General features: G+C 46.0%; 1 protein-coding gene across 2 annotated transcripts in view; it reads right to left on the reverse strand.

The window, feature by feature from the left end:
* XKR6 (XK related 6) overlaps positions 1–25076 on the reverse strand; it is a 184734-nt gene that overhangs the window by 110169 nt on the left and 49489 nt on the right. Inside the window, exons 2-3 of one of the 2 annotated variants that reach the window (XR_012627990.1) lie at positions 24132–24246; positions 19606–21419 (exon numbers count right to left, since the gene is read on the reverse strand). The exons of the other annotated variant lie outside the window; for it this stretch is intronic. The gene's annotated coding sequence lies outside the window, so the exon portion shown is untranslated. Of the gene's footprint in view, positions 1–19605; positions 21420–24131; positions 24247–25076 lie in introns of those variants that run through there. 2 annotated transcript variants of the gene reach the window in all.

Raw genomic sequence — 25076 nt, forward strand, 5'->3', positions numbered from 1 at the left:
TTAGCTTTTCCTGTGATAGCTGAGCAATCCCTCCTCACTGTCCAGGAGCAGAAAGAGCCCTTTCCCTTGCTAGACCACCACAACAGCCACCCACTTTTCCTGAAGATGCCCAAAGCCTTCCTGCTCTTCTTGTGAGTGGTCCATTCCCATGCCTGGTGGGGAGGACCCATATGCTTGAACCCAACATCATTCCCTCTCCTGTAATCACACCCACCCTGTTCAGAAACGTAATGTGTTTTTTTCTCCAAAAGCAGATGATATGCTGGAATATGCAAGTGTTACTGCTCGGGTTAATCCACCCAAACTCCTTCATCTCTTGCAGACCCCCAGCCAGAACAGCAGTTTCCAGCAAGGGGCTTTCTTGCTCACTCCCCTGATGGGATTTTCTCTCTCCTCCAGTCAAGTGCTCCTTCATGTCCCCTAAGAAAAGCCCTGGGAACTACCCACTGTTTGTTTCAAAAGGTGAAGAAGCAAAAGAAAATGGCCATATACTGAAAATGGAAGGATAAATTGCTTCCTTGGGTAAACTGGAGCAGGTCAGTGCAGGCTGGTCTATCACAAAACCCATCCCTCCACACAGTGCTAAGGGTCTGATGTAGGGCTCCGCTGGTGGGACTGGCTCATCCCTTAACACCACTAGTGAGAAAAAACTTACATTTCACTTTCAAGGAAACTTACTTTGGTGTGTAGGAAGCATGAAGGCCTTCCCAGACAAACCGTCTGGGCCCAAAATGTCAGGCAAATCCTTACTCAAGGAGCACATCACTAGGTAGGCACATCAATCAGACAAGTCTTTCTTCCAGCATGCACACGAGTGAATGAACACCTCAATTATGGCTATGTGTTTCATTGCACATTGACCTTAAAGAGTCCAGTGCTTTATAGGAAGGAGTTTAATTCAATTAGCACACCCATGGGGTTTTCAGCCAGGCTAATAACTGACCCGCTGATGTAGGACATTTAAAGGTAGCACAGGGCACTGGAGTTCAAATGTACCATCTTCCCCTGCTTTCCATTTACAGAAAAAAAAAGGGGGGACGTCAATGATCCCAGCAGAAGTGGTATTCGTTGCAAAAATATCCCAACATTTGTTTTTGCAGTTTTAAAGGCAAGAAATATTGGCTGCTATTCTTCAGGCTTTCAAAGTATATTCAAGCACAGGTGCATACCATCCATAAAACAAGGACAAAGTCAAATCCATAGAGTACCCAATGGAAGAGTCTCGCATTGGGATCAAAAGACAATGAGAGGCCAGATGGCCTCTTTTTTGTTTGACAGCCCACTGGAGAAGCTGCTTTGCAGGTTGTAGCAGACTTATTCTCACACGGGTCAAACACAGGTGTTTTTTTTTCTTCGAGGGAGGAAGGTTTTGCACAGGACAAACATAAAATGTTGGACAAGGAAATGTCCATGGGATTACTCACAACCTTGACCATACCAGTTTGTCAATTCTTTGCTCTGTTTCTGGAGCCACAACACGATGTCTCGAGTCTCTGCTACAAGACCAGCTTAACCCAAGCCACTAAGGAGAACAGCCTGAGTACATCCACTCCCTGATAGGATCTGACCTTGTTCAACCGGTTTGGCCAAAGTGGGCAAATGGTGGCCAGCATCCTGACATCTTGCTCTGCCACCAGCTAGCTCAAGTTTTTGTTTACTGCATAACTGCCCCTACAGCCAGCCAAAACAGGGCCAAGGCACAGCCTTGACCTCTGGGAAACTGATGATACACATTGCTCATGGTTAGCAGGGTTTGTGACACAGTTTTGGCTGATGGACACTCACATTAACCCAAACAATTCCCAGGCAGTGACCATTCCCAATAGATGGCATAGACAAATCGCAGCAGGTTGCTTCCCCTCATCCAGCATAGTCTTCCATCACCAGCCCACCCACCTTCATGCTCCCTGGGAGATGCAACACAGGCCTTCAGCTTCACCCTACAGATACGTCACTCTGGCAGGCTACAACACAGCTCTCACATTACTCCAGACACTGAATAGAAAAGACCACTAAAACAATGACTACAGCACATCACGGCTACTGCTTTGTCACTGAGGAGACCCAGGGCCTGGCGCTGTGTTGTGCAGATGCGGTCAAGTTTGTGCACTGAATTTCTGCATGTCTTCTGGGAAGCAGGAGGGGTACCCTACAGTCATGGGGAAATACGAACAAGGTCCCTTGAGCACCAGAGCATCTGCACAAGGGACACTATCTCTCTCCCTCCAACTCATCAGGGGATGGCTTGAGGGGGAAGGCAGTGTTAATCCTAATTTGGAACACCAAATTCCACCTCATTTTAAACAAAGTTTTTTAAAAATTCCCAAGTCTGCATGCAGGTGTGTTTTTTCTGAAGATGTGAAAAGGTCAAACCAGAAGGTCAAAAACTTTTGAAACGCTAGTGACACCACAAACTCTGTAAAACTGGTGGCTGTGTCCTCCTTCTTCTCCATGCAAGACATGGGTAACGCTGCATCCTTTCTCCTCCACCAGAATTTGATGCGGTGTCCTTTACGGTGTGTGTGTGCGCGAGTGGCCAGCAACGCCTGTTGCACCTAAACCTCTGCACAGCATCCCACTGGCCATGCACGGATGGTCTGCACCCAGGGAGATCTGTGCTTGCAAGGCTGCAAGAAAGAGAAGGAGGCAGCAAGGAGGGGAGATGAGATCTCAAAAAGCACCGAGGAAATTCAGGGAGTGGTGGGAATTGCTGAGGCGGACGTGAGCTGAATACCTAGAGGAATGGGCAGATGGGGAAAAAACAGCAAAGCTTCAAAAACTGGAGGTTGGTTCCCAGTGCTTTTGCTCTGAGGATAGCAGGAATGCAGCAAGGGAGCATGCCTGGAGAAGCAGGGGGAGGCAAGGGCACCGACAGCTCTCATCCTTCTCCAGGGTATCTCAGAGCTGTGGGGGAAAAAAAAAAAAAAGGAGAAAAACCATCCAGCGACCTCGCTGAAATTAGAAACTTAACAATGAACACGCTCCACATACAACTTGCCCATCTCTGTAGCCATGGAGACGGCTACAAATCTGTGTCAGCCACACTCCGCTATCCAGCTCCTAAAATTTAAACGAAAAAGGAGGGAGTGAGGGCTGGGAGGTGGGAGCGGGAAGGGGGAATTCCTCTGCACTGTTTGGCTTTGATGTGCATCACGTTTAAAGGCACAGGGGATTACCCGAGCCTGATGCTGGATAAAGCGGAGGCTGTGTAGCAGCTGATGTGTGCTGGCCACGTTTCCCTCCAGCAAAGCATCTCCCCAGCCTCCGTAACGGCCGTGTCAAAATGTCTCAGTGTCAGGGATGAACCCAACCCCATGCATGGTGTTTCCAAGAGGCTGCAAAGCATCAGCATCATCCTGGCAGCAGTGGGCTCAGGCAGCACCTCAGAGGGTATGGAAGGACCAGGAGAGCCAGGAAAGGAGCATCCAAGGAGTCAGTGCAGGGCTTTGGAGGGGAAACACCCAGGAAGGAGGTTGGTGATCTCTGCACAGCACAAAGGGCAGAGTCACAGAGAAATTTCTGCTGCCAGGATGGCAGGAGAGAAGATGAAGCACGAAGAAGGATGGGACCAGAGACTTGTTTCTCCTGGGCTTAGAGGTCACAGCTGGGATTTAGGGCATGAACAACACACCTGAAGTTAGGCAGACTGTTCGCTGGCTCTGCAAAGCAGCAAAAATACAGATGTCTATATTGCTGGACAAGATTTACATCTTCTTGGACTTGTAAGCAGGTTCATGAAGGAGTAGGAGTGGCATATTGAACCTGTGACTATATAGAAAGATCATGGAAAGTTGCGTTTTCAGCTAGGCAAGAGCAAACCAGGGGATGTAAGGAACAAAGAACAGTCACTCCCCACACCTTCACGGAGAAATTCTCCCCCACCTTGACAAAATACAACCAATCAACCAACCAATGCTGTCCCTCCCAACACTCAATCCCCACCCCTGACAATTACTAGGATTTGGGTGATTTTTACCTCTTCTGCATGTCCTTTTACTTGGGCTACTTTTGGTTGGTTTGGCTCATTTTTGCTACTATGCACCTCAATCCTATTGGTGCTGCTAGATGGAGTTGAAGGCAACATATTGTACGAAACCAAAGGGCTGCAGGAAACTCAGCAGTAAAAGGAGAGATCAGAGAACTCTGAAGGTCTTACAGCAATGAAATAATACTGAAGACTACATCAATGCTAATTTACACAACGCTGTCCTCAAACCACCCCATGTTGAGTATGGATGACCTACTGAGTTAGAAAGCAAGGAAGAGCTCAGGGCTGTTCTCAACCCTACGTCTCTGAAGACTCCTTGGGGGATGCTGTGGGGTTTCCCATCAAGGTCACTAGGGAAAGCTGAAGGTGTCCATTCAGAGAGGTGAAAGAGACACAGACTATTCTGACCAGCTCCATTTGTTTCAAGGGCTAACCCCCTGAATTATCCACAGGTGACCAGTGCAGAAGCAGGGTGCAAGCTGAAGCCACAATGATGGAGAAAGCAAGCTCAGTTCCCATCATTTTTTGTATGACCGGAGGGTGCTATTCCCACAAATTCACGACAACCCACCAAAAGCAACCTCATTTCCCCCTGCATTCATTCCCTGCTCCACTACGTTCCTACTAATATTGCAGGGAGATTTTGGATGGATAAGGTCAAGAGGCAAGAAGTTACCCAGCAGAGGAAGACACATGGAAAACTATCTCTTGGACATGGATGCAAAAGAGAAACACACCTCACAGTGACTGTAATAACAGAATGACCTACAACTCCTAATTCATTAATCACTTCTATGGAATAAGCCTTATTCCAACAGGGGTGAAATTACTGAGCTCACTGCAACGTGCTGTCAAATAGGTTACCACTTGATTAAGGTCTAAAATGTGCATGGAGGATTTATTGAAATGGTCTCATTTGCTGCAATGCAATTAATTACAGATACATTCCCAGCCAGGTATATTTTTAATGCTATCTGATCACTCTTCAAAAAAAGAGAAAAGAAGAAAAAAGGACAAGCTTAACTCATTTTAAATCAGGAAATTAAATGCATCAGTGTAACTCCTCTTTCTAGAGCACAGAGGTTCTGCTTCTCCTTTCTAAGAAAAACCCTTTGGAAGGCAGTTTTGCTGAATGTTGGATTTCCCCCATCAGTGAAGTGTAGCTGAAAGCAGCACTTGGACTGGAAGAAGAAAGTAAACATGAGCACTCGAAGCAGCCTGTTGAACAGAGATACGTCAACACCCCGCCCTGGCTAATTAGCAGGGCTCTACTTGTTATGTGCGCTGCAGTACCTTTCCAATTAATTCGTTCATATTTGCAAAGCCATTGAAAGAGGCAAAGCATTAAATATAGATGCTAAAGAAAAGGGAATAAATAGCAACCAACACTTAGCTCTCCAGGTTTTTGGGCCCTGTCAACAGGGACATTCACTCACTACCCAGAGCAGACTCTTTAACTAAGACCTGTAAGTGCATTATTAATTTTTCAGTAGCATCTACCAGACCTAATGAAGATGCAGTTATGCTATGCATGAGGACTCTGCCCAGAAGAGCTTTAAAATCTCCAGCCTCATGGCTGGTTAGGGTCAATGCTGATCTGCATCCCAGCCATAGGATGGTCTGGGCACTGAGCAGTGTCCCCTTTGCAGCCCTGAGTCCTCCTGCTGCCCATTTTCCTGTTCCTAAACTGGCTGCCCCTGGCAGGACATGGACATGGGATGAATCAGACAGTCATCACCCATCCTGTCTCTCCTAATCTGGACTCTTCACTACATGGTTTTACTTTTGACTCTTGAACATGAGAGATCTCAACACATCCTGGATGTTATCTAAAGATCCCAGCTGAAGCCAGGCGCTGGTGACCAGCAGGACCCCGCATAGCTACTCCTCCCTGATGAAGGCTCTTTGCAAACAGTTGTTTCTACATCACAAAGTCCTTGTTCTGATTCCACTGGCACTGATTAAAGAGAAAAAAAAATAGTTCTGTCATCATGAGGAAAAGCCTAAACACAGGATTCAAGACCTTCCCAATGGCTCTCAGCTGGCGCCAAGGGCCACTCTGGCTGCAAGGACATTGGTGGAGATGTCCTCTTTCAGACTAACATTGAAACGCACCTCAGAGTTGGATACCTCTTGTGAAGAGCATGCTGCCAGCCTTCATTTTTAAAACTAAGAGGGAATTTCAGCTTGAGCACAGGGGTCTTCACTGGTTGCATCTACAGCGAGAAGACAGCAGTAAATAGTTTAAGACACCTTAAATTCAGACAGAAATGTCCCCTCCTTCCCTTGTGAACAGCTATCTTCCACAGCAGCCCACAGTTACGAGCTGACCTCCAGAGAAGGCATCAGCTTCCTGAAATCCATCCTCAGAGTGCCTCTCTTGAAGGCCAATGGGTTTCCAAATTGGTCCATCCATCCCTCGCTCACATCACCCGCTGTTATTTCATCACACATGATGATCAGGGGGGCAGCACTCAAAAAATATCTTCTTTGCATGTCACCCCATGACTTCCAGGTGTGGAGGAGACAGGCTTATAATCTGTGCAGTCAGCTGGCATGTTCCCTTGATTTAGGATTACATCAATCATCCCTATTTTTAGGCTTGAGGGTAAAGTCCTGTAGTCCACAACAGAGGCAAACAAGTCCCAAAGAAAAGGTATTAACATATCTTTATATTCCAGTCTTTGTTAAACTCCATGAGGGATCCATCAAGAACCAGAATCCTACTGATTTCCAAAGCCTGGAGTATTTCCAGGGTTCAGTTCTGCTCCAACCCAGCTGGTTTCTTCCCCCTTCTTTTTCTTTCTTTGTTCTCTGTTATCCGCAGGAGTTCGTTTGCCTCAGAGTACCTCCTTGTACTTCGTTGATCTTGTGCCATTATTATCCTCCCTGCAGAAATTCTCATATAGGAGGTTTAGAATGCATGATGCATTTCTTCATTTGTGGCTGCATCCCCATTGCTATTAGCAGCCAGAAAACACAACATCTTACTAGAATTTTCTCTTTGATTAAGCCTGTAAGCTAATCACTTCCTTGCTGACCTGCCCCCATGACTTGCCCCAAGACTCCTTGTGCAGATCTCCTTATTTTTCAAGTCATTATAATTCATCTGCACAAGTGTTGTGAGCTCTGTGCTGGATAGAGACCACTGTGATGCACAGAGACACCAGCAAGTAGACCTAGAAAACCTCTGAATGATGCTGTGGACTCTTCACATCCTCCTTTTTGACACAATGCTACCAAGATGCAGGATTTGGGAGCGTGGCAAGGCAGGTTATGCAATTAACTTCCTAAACTCGGGTGTCAATGCCACAAGAAGCTTTCTCGTGCCCTCACCTTCCCTCCGTGTCATCATTTCGCCTTTCAAGGGCAAAAAGCACACAAAAGAGGCTTTTGAGCCATCCCACCACCTGGCTGTCCTTGCTTTGTTCCCCAAGCCTGTGTGACAGGACAGCTCACAGCAGAAACAGAACAGCAGCCAGTACAAACTCGGCACTTCAAGTGTTTTTGGACATCCACCCTCAAATGCTGCATAGGTTGGGGGACGATGATGGGCCGTGAGAGCCTGGAGGCACTGTTAGTTCCATTTTGAGACAAGCTGTGAAGTAGGACAGGAGGGCAGGAAGGTCGGTGGTTGGAAGTAGCCTGGGACACCTGCCTCAAGATGGGATGAGTAACTCTCTACAAGTCACTTCCTCTCTGCTAAATACTTGTATAGGTGTGTTCACTAGTAGAGGCAAAACCTAATGCAGTTTTCTTCTAGGGTTGCACTCGATCGAATTCAGGACTGCAGGTTTTAAGTAAAGCAAGATTACAGGTTCTCTAGGCTGCAGGGCAGTGACTGCCCACTATCCACCTCCGTGCTTTGCAATGTCACTGCCTCCGAGCATTGAAATGGAGAAGAGCTGAAGGGAATGGGTGGCACAAAACACAGTCAGGGTCAACAAATAGGAGTTCTTCAACAAATACTTCTGATAACTTAAAAGGGGGAAGTGATGCTGAGATGGAGCACAAGTTTCAGGGATCACATCCATTTGAAATAAATCTTTTTATTAAAGAAAAGGCCAACATATCCTTGTGATGGGAAATGGTGAGGAAGAAAACTTAATACCACAGCAATGAGTACTGTATAAGTACGGAAGCAAAAGAACACAGGTAGGGACAGTCCCAGGGAAGCAGCTTTGCTGATGCCAGGGAATTGCCATGTGCAAGCCACCCATCAAAATACGTCACATAAGACCCTCTCCATGCTTGGGCCATCACACCCTTGATGTCAACTTTGTCTTGGGTCCTCCGTACTATACAGGTGCCTACTTTCAAAGAGAGCTGGCTGCCCAAATGTGTCACCCTTCATGCTCAGATGCTCGATTCTGCAAGTTCAGAGCAGTCTTCTCCCATGTCTCCAGGCAGGACCTTCTTCTAGGAGATACCGTAACCAGTAAGCCTCATGAAGTGACTCACATGGTAAAGCATCACACCAGTAACACCCCTCCTGTAACCATGAGCAGTGGCTGCTATCACAGCTCTCGGGTAGGATTCATCTAAACCAAATGCCAATTCCAGCGAAGACATCCATCACTAAAAACATGTGTGGAGACCTGTCCAACACCAGGACACGAGTGAGAGGCAGCGCCGGAGGTTGATGAAGACACACACAAGGTTGCAGAGCCACACAACATCTGTATTACATGACCCTGAACAAGGATAATCCACCAAGGCACACTTAAGGGGGCCAACCACGAGCCCTTTCCCTCCTACCTTAAAAAACCTGTAGACAGAGTTATGTAACACTGCTATAAAAATAACACCCAGACTGCCCTGCTGTGCCAGACAGAGCACAAACAAAAACTTAGCAGGAGGTTACTGGGTAGCTGAATGCTAGATCCATATGTCCCAGGACCTAGAGAAGTATTTTATCCTCTATGTAATCCTGATTCTCCCAGCAACATGGAAAAAGATATTTCTGTCCACAAACTAACCTGGCAGGAATTGCTATCACAGGAAAGCATAATGCCCAGCCTGTCTTTTTGCACTCAGATATGAATACTCACATACCATACCTGAGCTTCATGAGCAACGCTGTTAAATGGAAAATTAATATTTAAAAAAAAAATGTAAAACAGGCCTTTTAGTGGGAATAATTCCTGGTGCAGAAGGAAAGCGGAGGCCGCGCTGTTGCTCAGCCGTCTCTACGCTCACAGCTCCTTTTGGATTCAGGGTTGGTAGAAAAACAGACTCCCACTCAGGGTTTGCTTCCCTCACATCTTGCCCTCGCTGCAAGGCTCAGCGGTGGTTCCTGAGGCCCCGGCGAGTCTGCCCTGCACACTGATAACGGGTTGCACGTGGCTCTCGCAGGATGCTCCTGGCTTTGCGCCAAAACCCACTTTTCAGCGGTGGCACATCACTCTGCCACCTAAATCCGTCATGGGAGATGCTTTGTAGATGGGGCTTCACCAAAGCCAGCAGATGTAATTCCCAGGAAGGGTTGCAGCCCACTGAACCACAAGTGTCCATGTCCAAGTCCCCTCTCCAGGCTCCTGCTGCAGCTAATGGAGGTATCTTGACACAACCAGCAGAGGCTGCAGATGTTTCCTTCCCTGGAGAAGACTCCTATGTGTAGGAGAGGAGGAGATGAACACAATCCCAGCCTGGCTGGCTGAGTGCCTCTTTTCTATCCTTACTTAACCCCTAAATTCACACACACCTCGATCTACGGGAGGTTTCCCCAGCTGATCCACTCCTCACCAGCCTGTCTGCTCTCTCACGTGGAGATGCCTCACCCAGGACTGTGGCATGACCTGGGTTCGCAGCAGGACAAACGCACGGCGCCCTGGTTGCAAGGGCAGCCGGGGCTTTGTCATGCACGATGGTATTTCTTCACTGAAAACAAACATTTCGGTGTAAGAAAAAGATGGGAACAAACACCTGGGCCCAGCAGTTCTTCCTGAAGCAAAAGCAATGGCTCAGCAAAGATGGGAGGGAGCTGGTGCTGAATTCCCACAGGGTTTCACTGAGTGATAGGTCTCAAATTGCATTAGCAAGTGATATTCTCCCCAGAGGCCTCAGAATCATAAAATCCTGGGACTGAAGGGACCACAGGGACCAAAACCCACCTGGCAGCTCACCGACAGCTATGTTTGCTCTGGCATCAGCCCTGGCTGTTGTGGATTCCTGGAAGAGCTGCTGGAGCCTGGGCTCCACCTGTGCCTGCTTGTGTCAACACTCCAAACTGCATCGCGATGAAACACGTGCTTTCTTGGGCAATACCAGTGAAAATCTCCATGCTGTTCTCTCACTCCAGAAGACAAAAATGTGCACGCATCGGGCTGCTGGCAAAATCCAAAGTCGACTTGTCTGCCCATCGCCTCCCCTTCAACTGCAAGCTCTTACAGGGGCACAGTCTGTTATCACTTGCAAGCTCAGCTGGAGACTGCTAAATCCTAACATAATCCAACATCTAACGAAGGAATCAGAGATGTTTCCAAACCGTGAGCAGGACTTTGGAGCTGCTATTGCTCTCCTCTGAGAAGCTGAGCATCCCAACTCACCGCTGCCAGGCAGAGAGGAGCCTGGCTGCCGTGGCTTGTCCTGCTCTTCAGTAGACAAGAGGTAGTTGAAGTTTACCATGGGCGGTGCAGTTGGGTTTGACGTACCATCTGGACAGCTGTCAGGCCTCTTCTCTTGGCAGTGAGAGACCACGTCAGTTTTTTCACCAGTTCCAAGTCCCACATGCTCTCATGTCTTTATCTGCTTGAGTAGAGCCATGGGTCTGCAAATCGAAGCAGTTGCACAAGACGACACTGGGAAATTTTCCCCTCCACCACCCTGGCCAGTACTTGCTGTTAGTTCTCCTAGATGCCAGGAGCCCTTGAGAGTTTCACACCAGGAATATGTGTTTATTTCAAAAGGCAGTGCATGGAAAGTCAAGCAGTGGGGAACGGCTGTCTAGACCAGGCTCTAGAAGTCCCCAAGCTGTGCCATGAAGCAAGAGGTGCTTCAGCTGCGGCCAAGCAGCTCGCCAAGGTACTCTACACCCTTTGCAGCTCTTGGGCACAACCAGGTGGACGCTGAGCGTGGTATGTTTGGGATTCCTGAACACTGAGAGGACCCCAGCTATCACCATGGCCAAGGAAGTAACATGAAACTTCGTCAAGCTGGATCACAGCATTGGTGGCTTCCCATGGTGCAGATGACTTCACGACACCATCAGAAGGGACCATAGGTCTGGAAGCTATCTCAAAGCCCAGAGGGATTTTGCAGAGAGAAGCCTGCCTCTTTTGAGGGGAAAGAAATCTTCCTGCCCACACACAAAGAAAAAGTGCTGCAGAACGCTTTGAAAGCTGTTAAACTTCCCTCCTGGGAATTTCTCCCCAGGTTTGAGTTTTTCCTTTTGAAAATAAAAAGCACATTTTTGTGGCCACGGCATCACGTGATGGGACTGTTCACACATCAAAAGGTTTCAAAACTCACTTAAAAAAGAAGGTTCATTTAATAATCACATTTGCAGTTTGCAAAGCAACTCATTTATAGTGAAAAAAGGATGAAGAGCAGAAGACATCCACAGGAGAATAAGCTTCAAGCAGCAGAGAATGGGCATACATCTACCCCCGACCTTTAACATGAGCTGGGCTGTCCCACCTCTCCCTTTCACAACACCACAACCAGCTTTTTACAGGCAGAAACTCTGTCCCCACATATACCAAACACCACCATGACATACCATGCGTGCACCCGACATGAGAGCAACTGCTCCCACCACCACTGCTCATCCTCCACAGGCCTACAGTCCTCCCCCTGAACAACAAGCTTAAACCCTTCTCTGCAAACTCATCGCCGCTCCTCCTGCCACAAAACCTACTTGTCTCTTGAACCAATTACTCCATGCTGTTAAGGATTAGGTGAGAGTAGACTTGTCTAGCTGCAAAAGACGCACCACCTTTTTGAAGTGCAAGATTTTGCTGTAAAGTTACCTTGAGCTCCTGGTGCTGTTAACTCAAGTGCTTCTTTGCACAAATAATCTCTTTAGTCAAAAGTGAAGGTGCTTTTAAACTGATTTGACTGGTAGAGCTGAGGCTTGCAGAGGAACTGGGGGAAAACAGCCCGTCACATCTACAAGCTCTGCTCTGAGGTGTGGAAAAGGGCAATGTCAACCTTAGAGGACCATTTCACAATCCTGCAAGTACCTGCACTGTGCCCCAGCTGACAGCAGTGTTTGAGCCATGGGATCTTGCAGTTCACAGAATCACAGAATCATCTCGGTTGGAAAAGACCTTGAAGATCATCTAGTCCAACCATTAACCTCACACTGACCGTTTGGACTAGATGATCGCTGTAGGTCCCTTCCAACTGGAACTATTTATTTTATTTTAACATACAAATACAGTTTCAGGTTATCTTGAACTGGATCAAAATTTCCACAGCTCCCTCAGTCAAAGCACTGACCCAGCACGAACTCACCCCAATGGCTTGAATTTATGAAAAAAAACAACCACGGCTTCATGCCAGGTCCCTCATCCTCCCATGGACACACAATGCTGACAAAACTACTGCATGCTTGGCTAATCTGACTGGACTAGAGCATTTTTACAGTGACCACCATCTCTTGAACTTGGCAAAGTGGAGAACGGCACCTCAAGCACAGGTGACCCCCAGCAGCTCTGCAGGAAAGCCCAGAGATACCAAGCTGACCAAGTGAGGTCAGCTCTGTCTCCTCCAGGAAGATGCTCCCAGCTCGGTTTCCAAGGATCCAAGTGCCACTGCTGCCAAGGGGCAGGTAGCACGATGCATTTTCGGCAGATTCATACCAAATTGCCACAAGGTTTTTGGATGAGACACAATCTCAGGAGGTGCTCAGGAGGGCTCCAAAAGCCACACACTGAATTGAACCTCTGGAGCTCTTGCACCTCCCAGGGATCGGTGTGGTCCAGCCTCTGCTGCTGCAATTCCTCATGCAGCGTGTTCACAAACCCACCTCACCACCCGTTCAAGCCAAGGAATTGAGGCATTGCCTCTGGCAGAGGGACAGGGTACAGCACTGGGACAGTAACACCTGAAGCCACCGCATCTGGATGCACCAGCCCTTGCCTGCAAGAGCCAAAGAAACCAGCACATGCACGTGTAAGTTGCTTCTTATGAACGTTTCCCAAATAACCACATTTTGTTCAGTACAGGAAGGTACCATTCCTGTTGCATGTTAGATTTTCATTCTCCTGAGCCACACATGTGGCTCAAGACTGTACACAGGGAAAATAAATATATTTCAGCAGAAATCAGTGGGGAAACAGCCTTGATCTCAGCACCACGATCTCACATCATCCCTGCCCTGCTCTGTGCATCCCCATTTCGTGCAGATCCAGCCTGAATCCCAATGTTTACATATGCTTCTACAAATGCTGTGTTTCTCATCGAGGGTCTGGCATATGCTTGGAGTCTTGCTGCAGAAATCAGACTAGGCAGCTCTAAATGGCACGGGAGCTTACAAAGGGCGCGACTGCACCTTAAAAGCATGCAACTAACCTCGAGAGCCATTCAGTTCAGAGAAGAGGCTGGTATTTAGGCTGCAGAAGGAGAAAAATTATGTCAAGAGCATGGTTCAAACCACTGCTGTTTAAATAACCTCCTCCAGGCAGCTTTGGTAAACATAATGCCATAAAGGAGCCCTTCTGCTGCCCACGGAGAGCCTGAAGTCGGTCATCTGGACTCCTCTGCTCGTGCTTCTTGATGACCCTGCTCTTCCCGTAAAGGGGGGATGCTCAGAGGGAACAAAGCCTGGCTGGTTTGATATCCAGAAATATGCTGCTGTAAACCCCAGAGAGGATTCCTTGACAGCTCAGTGACGCCATGAATCGAGGCTCAGGTTTTACACAAAACATGCAATAACCTTTAAGTGATGCTTAGCTCTCCCCTGCTCCTATCCCTCTATTTCTCTTCCCAGTCCTTAGCAGAAGGAGCAACATCCTTGACCAGCTCTGCAAGCAGACCTGGATGGATGCGCTGGACCCCATAAAACACAGCCTTGGTCTCATTAGCTCCAACATATCATTATTATTTTAATTGGCCAGACTTGCATGCCTGAGGTACCTTTATTTGATTACACTTGTTCCCACCAGCGCCAGACGTGGCAGCCTGGTTTAACAGGTACAGCACTGGATTTACGAGCGGCCAACGCCGGCCTTAGCACCATGCAGCCTTTTTCATTACGGTCTTACTCGCCTGAACTGTCTGAAGATACTTCCTGTTGATCCAAAATTTCCTGTGGCCTGGAGTGATGCTGGAGAAGGAAGGTGAGGGAAATCTTCAGGCTCCGAGTCATAAACACAGGCAGGTTAAAATGCAGAGCTGGCAAGCTTGCAGCATGCCTGCCCCACCCTGGAGGTCTCTACCTTCGCTCTAAGCCATCCTTCGCTAGAAACAGCTGGTGGGGATAAGGGAGACTCCAGAGCACACAACTTGCAGCAGAAACTCTTACCTGCCTTGATCTTTGCAAGTCAGAGCCCAAATCGAACTGGATTGAACTGCCTGATGGTATTAAACAACCTTCCCGGCTTGTGTGTGCCCCACGTGTGCAGCATACAGTTGGGAAACCTCAATAGTGCTGAGCTGGTGCCTAAGGGGATGGAAGGGAGTTTAAGGGGGAGTATTAAGAGCCCACACAGGGGAAAACATGGTTTAAAGGCCAGTAGCTTGGTCAACTCATTATTCTACATTTGTAAAACAGAAGAGCAAAAGGGATCTCCATGCTCGCTTCTGCAAATTACGGGGAGGCAGGACCCGCTCCTGGAGGGGCTGGCACTGCGGATGCATCCTTCATTACCTGCGGTGCCTAACGAGGCTTCAGCACCTCTCCGGAGCATGTTAGTTATTACGAGGGCTTATTCTGGGGAATAATGGCAAGGCAGATATCAGACAACACTGCACTGTTTCTGCCCATAAAACTGCACTTGGACAAGCAAAGGCTGTTCATGCTTGTACCCTAAAAGTCATAGCAGAAGCCTCAGCTTAAAACGGGCCGTATGCAGGCAAAAGTTTCAGCTACTCTTCCCCAGGCAGGTGACTGTGGGCTGTTCAATGCACTAATGGGCTGGAGGGAAGACTGAGCACCCCCTCAGCAGCAACCAGTTTCAAACTAGTGAGCCTAAACCTAGATTTCTAGGCCCACACTAAGGGATGGAACTAACAGCATCCCAATTTTTGAAAGCACTACAACCTCGCTGTCTTCCATAACTGAAGTAAACACCATGGGCAGGGTCTATTTTAGAGAATATTATTCAGTTTTAATACTTTCCAAGACCGGTTTTCTTTCTTTTCAATTGCAACTCCACCACCTTTGGGATTAGTGATTTTATTTTACGATGGGATATTAAGAATAGGCAGCCAGCCCTTTTTTTTTTTTTTTTTCCAAGCCAGTATTCAGAAGGAATAGATTAAATCATTAAATACACACAAGCACAGGAAACACTGGGAACTCTTAGCCATTATCCTATGAAGAGAATGCCAATGCAAACACTGTAATAAAATATTCTTCACTGAAATCAACACTAATTTTCTGAGGCAATCAAATCCATCCCCACGATCCCTCCTCCTAGGGAAAACAGCCAGCACGGCTAAATTCAGATCTATGTGGCTCCATGCTTAAATTTGGCTCAGACGTGCTGAAAATCAATGACTCCAGCAAGGTTTGCTAAGGAAAAATTCCCGACAGGCAATGTTTGCTACAGCACGTGGCACCTCTCCCGACACAGCAGCAAAGAGTACAATGCTGCATTGATCTGAAGCTCCAGGAAGGCTGAAGATCCAAGCTACAAACTCGTTGAGGCCACCTTGACCACTATGTGGAGATGGCTGCACGTTGTCCAAGGGGCTGGTCTCCAAAGAGAGCTCAGCCACGAGGAGCACCTCCAAATGCTCCACCAGCAGCTCAAAACCAGCACCAAGTCTTTCACGCCTCCTCCTGCCTGGTCAACCCACAGAGGGGAAGAAGGATGCGCTGTTAGAAAGGGCTAGAGCAGGTTTGATGAATAACCCAGCCAGCATCAGAGGAGCAGGAGGAGAGGACACATGTCATAGAATCACAGAATGGTTTGGGTTGGAAGGGACCTTTAAAGGCCATCTAGTCCAACCCCCCTGCCATGAACAGGGACATCTTCACCTAGATCAGGTTGCTCAGAGCCACGTCCAGCCTGGCCTTGAATGTTTCCAGGGATGGGGCATCCACCACCTCTCTGGGCAACCTGTGCCAGAACCGTCCTTCCCCAGCTATCTGCAATTTGTGGATTGCCCACGCCAAGGGCTCTGCTCATTTTTCACACAACACCCACTCCTGTTTCCAGAAAGCTGTTGGTACCTCTCTCTGACATCTCTTAAATCTTCTATGATAAGACAATGAATAAATGTTCCAGCCAGGCATTTTACAGTGGGTGCATACCCTCCATGATTTCTTTAAGGATCTTGTAGCATGCTGCACATAGTGGACACAACACTTGAGAAATACTTAAAAGCTCCTCCCTACTGCATGAAGAGTTATCCAAACAAACCCACAACAAACAAGCAAAACCAAGACTTTTCTCTCAGACATGACCAGATAAAATTTTAATCAAGTTGGCTGCAAAACCATGCTTCAGATCATAATGATCTTACCAGTCTGGAGAGGATCAGTAGACACAAAGGCAGCCCACGATCTAATCTGCCAACATAGGTATTGTAGGACAGACATTACCAGGATCCATTCTGTCCATTCTCTGGTCACTGTGCTAACAGGCAGAGCCACATCCTACTGTAAAACACTGTCTCTCCAAAAGAAAGTGGTTGCACCTAAAATACCTGTTGGGAATGATCCCTGAAGCATGATAACTCTTGAACCAGAACCAGGAGCCATTTGAGCCAGTGCTAGCTGGCCCAGCATCACTGCTTATTATATTCAGCTTCATGAGGAAAAAAAAAAAAAACCCAAACCCTCTGTTCTCTGTGTCCTCTAAGGTGTCCTTGGCTTCACACATTAATACATCCTCCAGCGTGACTGAGGCCGCAAAACTCCCATTCTTGTAAGAGTAATTTCTACTCAGAGTCATCCAGGAGAAAACACCCTAATGTTTCTGATGTTCTCTGGAAGATGCCAGAAATGTTACTTTTCACAAGAATCAGGGTTCAGGATGTTTCATAAGGAGAACAAAGCCCAGCTTATTCTAAGTTTAGTAAACAGTAAAGGACTTGCAAAAGGAACGATTATGAGTAGCAACCACACGTTCACCTGCCAGACACAGAGATGCACCAGGCAAGTAACAACCTCTGCCATGGGACTTGCTCCCTCACCCTTTCAAGCCACCTTAAAAGAACTTTTGTTTGGTGGCAGAGCAGCTTTGGGATGCTGCAGGTTTTTTTTTTTTTTTATCCAAAACTTTCAGCTGCATGCGACACCCAGGGAAGAGACCACTTTCTGGCCCAGCTCTGAGCGACAGAAGAACAGCATCACTTTGGTCACGCTAAAGGGGTCTTGCACCAAGTCCACAGAACTCCGTGGGGTTTTGCCCTACCTTTGGATCAAGCTGGTTGAAATCCTCCTTCTACTGAGGTTGTAGAGATCTTTGGTTTGGGATGGAGATGTGACACTCCCCTGGCATGCCCTGTATGCAGCTCTAACCTACTGGGGACTGCAGTGCCCCATAGGTTAGTACCTATAGTATATGCTGGAGCATGGGGCCGCATGGCCTCTTGCCCGACAGCTCCAAAACGCTGGTGCATCAGCACCGCTCCACTGCACGGACGTACCAGCCCTGTCAGACCAGCACAGGAGCCCCTGTACTGCTTTTACAACATACCCAGACTTTTTATAGCTTGACACCCCAAACTCCCACAGAGCAGCGATGGGTGACGGTCCCTCGGCCACGCAGCGAAAGCTGCGTCATCAGGCTCAGAAAGAGCCAAGCACAGCCATGACGGAGGCTGAATCATTTCTCCTTTCTGTATCCATGGCACAGGATCAATTAACCTTTGCTGTGGCTCCTCCTGTGAATCACTTAAGAGAGGTAACAGTTAAACTGCTTCATAGGAAGCGGTTTTAAAAATGCCCTGCTCTGCTCTGCATAAGATGAGAGAGTTTGCCACAGAGAAGGGGGGAAAAAATTCAAGCATGTTCAGCATCTTATGGATTAATCCTAGGCCTAGAGCCAGGATAATTACTGCCAGAAGGAATAAAAGTAACATAAATATAGGTTAACACACAAAAGATCCTGTTTGCAAGGTTTTATACATCACCAGCTCAAAAGCGGATTTGTAAATTTAATTATAGAAAGTTTATAAAAGCAGGTAATACCCAAAGGGTCGTAAAAATAATTTTACTATAGTGATGAGAACAAAACAAAAAATATAACCCAAACATCTTAAATTAAGTAGGGCAGCCGATAGATCTCTTGAAGACCTTCCGCAGGATTCAGACCAGAGTGCTCGCCGGGGATGCGCACGCAGCATTTGCTAAAGCAGCATCCGCCACGATCTTCCAGAAATGCCCTTTCTAAGGGAGAAGTAGTAAGTCACTCTGACAGCCCTGCAACCTTCCACCACTGATTTACTTAAAAACATCTTAAGTTTTTTATAGAAGGTACTCCTATGGTGGCAGGAATGGTCAAAGCCATGTTAAGATGGAAGAGGACACTTCCAAATCCACCTTTTCTGCCCGGGTGGTGTGAAATCCCTGACTACACTGGTTCTCATCAGGATTAATGTCACTTCTCTGCCAAAATCAGCTTTGGGGGAGGAGAACGGTTCATTAAACATCATCGGGAGGGATTTGGGTTCTACCCCACGACTGCGCCGAGCAAGAAAATGGCAATAGCATTGGCTATCCAAGCAACTCGGCTTGGAAAAGCAAGAATATTCTCTGTCGTCCAGGCTGCAAGAGTGCATCCTCCACACTGCTAAAATTGTCTGAAATGCACATGTATTTCCAAATGTCTACACACGCTAATTCACTCTAATATAGGTAATCCTCTAGATGCTTTGGAGAAAAAAAAAAAAAAAAAAAAGCCATCCCAGTGAACACAGCACAATATTTAGGTTATTTATTGTATTCATCCTGTATCATCTTTCTGCTTGGTCTCTCTCCCTTCTAGAAATGCTGCAGGATTTTTAACTTGAGGTTCTGTCCACACTAAGAAAAACGAAATAATACTACAAGGTGTGTATAAAAGGGTGAAGGCACAGGGCAGGAACAGAGATGAGGGTTCAATTCTGGGATCTCTTGGGCTTCCCACTAAAATACAGATATCCTTAACAACTTGAAATTTTAACTCTTGACCTATAAAACACATTTTTGGTGTATAAACTGTATTTCTGACCTATCCGGTACTTTCTACTCCAGAAGCCACTTCCTGAAAGGTCCCTGGGACTGATCTGGGTGCTAACCTCACATGGCTCTGAACAAGCTTTTGTCAGTCCAGCGAAACATGCTGTTATTTTCAAACGTGTCGCCTGTGTACTTAAAATAGATCATGTGCTTAAATGCTGTGCTGGTCTGCTCCCGTGATGCCCGGTGTGTGTAAGGAGAAAACGTTCTGAGCGTGCTGCCAACACTGAATGCCTGTAAAAAGGCACTTCAAAGGATCACAGACAAGTATTTCTTAAGCCTGCAAATACCTTTATTAGAAAGAAGTGTTACGGTTTTACAAACTCATCACGCATAAAACACAGTGCTTTAAAAAAACCAAAGCTCAGGACTGACCATTGAAACTTTCCACTTTGCTGGAAAACAGTACCATGACCCTCCTCTTTGCCTTGGTTAGCAATATTTCTGCTCTTTTAATCTTGTTTCGCACCAGTTGTTTTCATGCACTACGATCCACGCTGGACGCTACAAGGCCTTTTGTATGCAAATTTGTTCAACAGTTCGAAGACCTACACACAAGTCACGCACAGCTGCTTGCAAGAATGCAGTTCAAATATATATAGTTCGACTAAGTGTGTAGTGAGCATATAAAATAGCATGAGCACAATAATGATCCATATGCCTTTGAAAGTCATATACCACGAAGTAGCGACATTATGTATATGGCACAGGATGAAATGGGATGCAGTAATGGAAATGCAAATTGAATCTCGGTATCAAGTAAGTACCTCTAAATCAGAGGCTACACAACACAACTGTTTTGCGGAACAAGTCGTAAGAAGCCCAGTCCCCTGAGACGTGTAAAACAGGATTAGACATGAACTTCAAAACCAGTATGATGCGGAATAATCCTATGCTGGCAGAAAGGGATCAAAGCTAATTTCTCTAACTTGCTTAATCTTCTGCGGAGATTTCTGAACTCTGGATACACACCAGGCTGTAAGTTTAAAACCTCTCTCTTTTATAAGGTTCAGCAGGGGCTAACTGAAAACAGAGCAAGTTAAGTATCCCAGAGAGCAGAGTTATTTTTAACAAGCTTTTATAAAGGAATCCTATGGCTGGGGACAGCAGGTCTGAAGCGAGGGAAAAGCATCGTTACACAGGTTTGTCCACTTGGGTTACTGGCAGGATGTCATCAACCAAATAAATCACATCACATCACATCTGATCTCAGTCCAGAAATCCCAGGATGCTTTTATGTTTACATATTTATTTTTTTTTAATTTTATTTTTTTCCCTAACCTGTCTCATACAATCCCCAAAACGCAGCTCATGACAACCCTGACATTGTCCTGGCAGAGGGCTGCGAGTGCTCAGGCAGAGGATTTAGCGCTCTGCTGAACGGGGACAGACCTGAGCACAGGAGGAAATTAAAAGCACGCTTCAGTTCTCTGGCCGAGGGGTGAAATCCTGGTGATACCGAAGCCAGCAGCAAAGCTCCCCGCTGGGCTACGTGGTGTTTGGGACCTCACCTGAGGCTTTGCAACCTTTAGCATCGGAAGATCGCACCATTCCAGCACATGCTGCTTCAGCCTCGCCTGCTAAACACAGGAGAGAGATTTTCCTCTTCCCTGTCATTCACAGCATAGCAGAAATCTTGCTAAACCTCAGGCTAAAGTGAGCTCCAGCTGACGCAGCACTGCTGCTGAAGTAAATCCCCAACATCCCAGTTTCTTTCCTGGAAGTTGGCTTCTTTGCTAAAAGAAGCTGCATTTGGTCCACGTGGGTATCACGGTTTTCATCGCACTTCCAACATCAATTGAGTTTGAACAACTCCTCGGCCAAAGCTTCCCCCTTCCCTCTACTGCTCTCTGTGGCAGCTCCTCCAGGTCTTTTGCTGCCCTGGGATGGTTTCATTTGCTCTGCACACATACAGCATTATATGTGTTTATATACGTAGATACACCTCACCTGGATCTGCTATGCTGACTTAGAATTACAGCAACTTAAAAAAACCAACCGAACAACAAAAAAAATCCACTCCTTCCCAACATGAAATGAAACACATTGATCCAAGCACTGGAACATCTCACCACCCATAAAAACCATTCAGACCTAAAAAGAAAAGAAAAGAAAATAATTAAATAAACAGTAGTGCTCAAACATTAACTAATCCATTGTCAATCAATTAAATATTAAATGAAATAAAATTTAAAATAATGCTTTAGCCCTCCAGGAACTGAACCACTTGACAAAAGTCTGTTCTTAAGTACTACAGGAATTTTCTTCTCCTTGGTGTAGTCTCATGTTCCCATTTATGGGAGGAAAAAGTTCAGCAGAACTGGAGAAATATAGTATTTTCTTGACAAAATAAAACCAGAGGAATTCCTGGCATTCCAACAATACTTGTAGGGGTTTGGCTTTATATTTAGATGTACTATTTTTGAGTGGAATGCAACCAAGAAGAGATGAGTTCCAGATCTGTCAGCAAGAAGCACAGTCCCCTCACAAGGTACAACTGCAGCCTCCCAGGGCTCCCATCCCAAACCATGGTGTGCTCCTGTCATCGTCACGTAAAGCTTTCCATATGGCTCCCCGACCCTGGAAAGCCCAAACTGTTTAAGGACGTCTGCAACCGTGGCTTTTGTGGAGATGGCATTGTACAGAAGAAAAAAATTAAATCCCTCGCAGCGACTGGCAGAGGTCTCCCTTGGCAAAGGCAGGATGCGGGTTGATGGGTTTGATTAAAGTACATATTGACACACATCCCCCTGCTAGGACTACTGGCCACACGGCTCAGATCCAGGAAATCAGCCTACCAACTGCCCTGTGGTGTGGCCAACACTGTCCTCCTGCAGCAGGGGCAAGTTTTGCAGCTTTCAGTGGGATATTGCAGCTTACGCACCCGGGGAAAGAAATCTTAAAGGCACCAGAGGTTGTTCAGAGATCAGCTCCTGCTGATGGGGTGGCGGAGTTCATCCCACTGAACATCAGCTGTCATAGAATCACTAAATCATCTAGGTTGGAAAAGACCTTTAAGATCATCGAGTCCAACCATAAAGCTAACACTGCCAAGCCCACCACTAAACCATGTCCCTAAGCAACACGTCTACACATCTGTTAAACACCTCCAGGGATGGTGACTCTACCACTTCCCTGGGCAGCCTGTTCCAACGCTTGACAATGCTTTTGGTGAAGAAATTTTTCCTACTATCCAATCTAAACCTCCCCGGCGCAACTCGAGGCCATTTCCTCTTGTCCCATCACTTGTTACTTGGGAGAACAGACTGACCCCCACTTTGCTACAACCTCCTTTCAGGTAGTTGTAGAGAGGTGGGTATCCAGTCAAAGCTTCAGTCAAGGGAGGGACAGGATCACTAGGAGAGGACACATTGCGGTGTCAGTGCTGTTGACTGAGAGGGACCAAGGCAAGTAGCTCAGACTGGACACCTAACTTCTAGATACATGAAGTCAGCTGGAAAAAAAAATCCCAGCAGAGTAAAGTAACCACCCCGAAGCCTTTAAAAAAATATTGTACAGGCAGGTGCAAACAGATTAGCAACTATACCCTATACTGGGACAGGAATGGGGATATTTAGTTTGGGATGAGACAGGGTAAGTGCACCATTAGTTGTGCTGGTAAAAGGATACTGCCAACTGGTAAACCAAGAAGTACTCCAGAAAAAATAGTCTACTTTCAAGTGTAAATCAACTCTTACACTGTCATCTAAAAAATATCTTGTTGGATAAAAGGCACAAAAAAAATGAGTATAAAAAGGCTAGATCACATCAAACAACCATTAGCCATAAGCAGATACATTATATCATACGCATATCTTTGCTCTGTTATATACTAATTTAAGTGGACACATTTAAAAGGACATACTTACAGTATCAATAAGCACTTTTTGTTAAAAGAGAGCAACTCCTGTTAGTAAGAAAGGAACAGCTACAGAGGAGAGCAGAATGAGGCATTTCATGCAAGGAGCAGTCCAAGAATGAGAAAAATATAGGGTACAGTAACCTGACACATACAGTTTTCTGGTATGGACAAAAAAAAATCTCATGTGCGTATACTTATATGTATTCAGTGCAACTCTTCCCAATTCATTCATTTTTAGAGGGCTTCTTTTTTTTTTAATCTTGAATTGCAAGCTACCTAATATGATATATTGCTGTCCTCCAGAATTGTAAGATTATTCAGTTTGAAAAGATCACTTTAGTGAGTATCGAGTAACACTATGCTAAAATACACACTCTATCTGAAACGAGTGCTTATTTAGCTGCAGCTCAAACCAGACAGCGTTAGCTGCACGCGTCTATCACTTCAAAATGTGAAGAAAGTTCTTTCAAAAGCTTCACACGCACACCCTAAATATATCTTGTGCCAAAACACAGCAAATACTCTATGCAATAAGCCAGTCTGCAAAGCTTTTTTTTTTTTTTTGCTTCCTTCTTAAGTTCCAGCTTCAAAAGTACTTGTGTGTACTCTCAGACATGCACTCAGCTATGAAGTAAAGTACCAACCTAAGCACATGCCTACCTTGTTTCCTCCACTGTTGTTAATTTACAGACAAATTTGCTGTCTATACAAAACTTGGTATCATTCTTAGTCATGTGGGTTTTTGCTTGGTAAAACGCTGCCTAACCCCCCCTCTGTTCCTGAAGCACTGGCTTTTGGGGGAGTTACAGGATACCCAGGACTATATGCAAAAGTAAACCCCGCAGAAAAGTAAAGAGAAGCTCTGTAAACAAGCAGTAGTTGTGTCCGAAGACAAAGAAACAGGAGAATGACAGCACAACAGAAGCCTTTCTTTTTCTCATTACCATTTTGTTGGAAGTTTTTCAGTGCGACGATCTCCTACAGCACCTTCTATGATGAAATCAGATGATGTCAAAATAACCCCAGTTCAGCTTTAACGCCTCATGTCTTTCGTTTAAGCTAAAAATAAAGATACACATGGATGATTATGAAATGGCAGACACAAGAAACTGAAAATAATGCTTTGTTTCCCGATTCTGGATTACCATGAATGGTGAAAGAAAAAAAAATTAAAAATCAAGAGACAAAAAAGCTTTATCTTAAATGATGAATATAATGTACGTACATTAAAAAATATATAGACACAATAATTGGCTCATCAAAAACACATAACGGAAATAAGTAAAGAAATTGATTGTTTCTAACAGATGATCGAAATTAATAGAAATCTGCTTACATTTATGGAAAACACGTTTGCCATGGTGTATTCCTGTTTTAGGATAAAGGCATTTTACCAGTTACACAGCTGCAATTAAGATCATCTCAGTCACAAACAACAGCATCGGCGGGGATTATTAATGGCTTATTTGTCATACTGAATTACCTGTCGTCTGTGTGTGCAGAAGTACCGGCTTAAACACTCAAACAAACTGCCTCCAAGAAAAGTCATCTTTATTTTCATTGTCCTCAATTTCACACCCAGGCCAGCGACATATAACGTATGCATGTCAGCATGCAGCCCGCAGTTTGAGGAATCCACCCTGACACGACAAGAACTAATCCTATTATTTCCTTAACAGCATCTGAATAGGCATTTTCCAAGTACTGCTTCTTATTGTAAGTTTAACCCATGTGTTAATTCTCTTACTGAGATCTCAAGCTGCTTTCTCTAGAATCGGGGATTTAGGGGAATAAAATCCCTTCTATTCAATTTCGTACTTAAGAGACAAACCTTTCAAAATTAAACAGGGGCTTGCAGACTGCCTTAAAAACATCGCTTGTCTTTCCAA

This window comes from Strix uralensis, chromosome 3 (genome assembly GCF_047716275.1).
Source record: "Strix uralensis isolate ZFMK-TIS-50842 chromosome 3, bStrUra1, whole genome shotgun sequence".
Taxonomy (NCBI): Eukaryota; Metazoa; Chordata; class Aves; order Strigiformes; family Strigidae; genus Strix; species Strix uralensis.